The sequence below is a fragment of the Martes martes genome (genome assembly GCF_963455335.1).
Source record: "Martes martes genome assembly, chromosome: 6".
In the NCBI taxonomy this organism is placed as follows: Eukaryota; Metazoa; Chordata; class Mammalia; order Carnivora; family Mustelidae; genus Martes; species Martes martes.
Genome location: NC_137893.1, coordinates 145,827,182 through 145,828,793, shown reverse-complemented (window position 1 = coordinate 145,828,793; position 1,612 = coordinate 145,827,182).

Sequence of the window (1,612 nt, the reverse complement as noted above, 5' to 3'; positions counted from 1 at the left end):
ACAGATATTCCAGAATAAGATGATCTTTGTTCCAAATCCCCCAAATATACTTTTTGAGTTGGGATTTGAGCATTCAAAGCTCATATTTTCTCTTTAGTTGTTGGCCTGAGAAGAACTGACTACTCTGATTGTCCTTTTAATTCAGTGACTAAAGAAAATACAGTAGTTGGTAACATTTGTTAAGTGTATACTAAATGTCCATAAACATTTTAAGAACTTTACATGATTTATCTCACTTCATCCTTAATAGTACACTACTTCTTAGAATTATTTTGTTATTGTTGTATAGATGTGGAAAAGAAGCTTCCAAAAGGCTGAGTCACTAAGTTTATTGAACCATTGCAACAACTCTCCTCGGGCCTCTATCCCTACTCTTATATGTGTACTTTAATAAGGTACAATTGCTTCAAAACCTCATTGAGAGCCCACTGTGTGCTGGGAAACAACCTTAGGCATTAGGGAGTCAGCAGCAAAAAAGACTAACCCTACCAGTGGAGCATACTGTCTGGAGAATGGAAAGAGGAGAATGAACAAAATAAGAATGGGATAGAAGGGCGCCATCTTACTTGTGCTGGTCAGAGAGTGTCTCCCAGATGTGCTAGCGTTGTAATCCATCCACTCACCCCAACACCCAAGAAATGTGGGGAGTATTTCGTAACAGGTGGTACACCCAGATGAAGCATCCCAAACATGACGAGGTCTATCCCCTCATCTCGCTCTTTTCCCTTTCAGCTTTCTCCGACTAGCATTCTCTGGCTTCTCTTGGGTCTTCAGGCTCTGTCTCTCCTTTCATAGTAGCCATTTGCTTCTTCTGTTCTTTTTCTGAGTCCCTCTCCATTTCTCTCACCTTTATTCTTCCCCCTATGCTCCTCCGTCTTTCCTAAAAAGTAGCCATAACTTGGATGTGAGACATACTGTTTTGTACTTAAGAAACACAGCTTAACCTTCATGGTTGAACTTTTAGACAAAATTCTAAAACGTTAGTCCTTCACTTTCCCACAATTCCTGTTCCCTATCCATGATAGCAGGTGTCACGGTTAGGAAAGGAAAAGTCACTCAAATGCTGCCGTTCAAGTAAAGCAAAGAGAGCCTTTTTTCCCTGTGTAGCGCCACGTGCCCGCGCCAGCAAAATGAAGGTCAGGAACTCAGAACTTCCCCCAACATGATCTCCACTTCTCAGTCTTCTTTCCTGCAGCCAGGGTTTGGAAGGCAGTTGGGAGTATAAGTCAAGGAGGAGACTGCTGAAGCCGTTCATCTGAATAAAGTACAAAAAACAGCCTTCAATAAGAATGTTCCTGGGTGGCTCAGTTGGTTAAGCAACTGCCTTCCATCGAGGTCATGATCCTGGAGTCCCAGGATCGAGGCCTACATCGGGCTCCCAGCTCCACAGGGAGTCTGCTTCTCCCTCTGACCTTCTCACATCCTCTCTCTCAAATGAAAAAAAAAAAAAAAAAAAAAAAAGAACGCTTGGTATAAAGCTTTTTGGTCCATAGCCAAAACTATGGGAAAGAACCATCAAAAAAGCAAATAGTTGGAGAATTCAAGTTATGGTTAATGACCGATATCTAATTCATAAAAATGTAGGTTTTTTTAAGGACTATGTGTGTGTAGT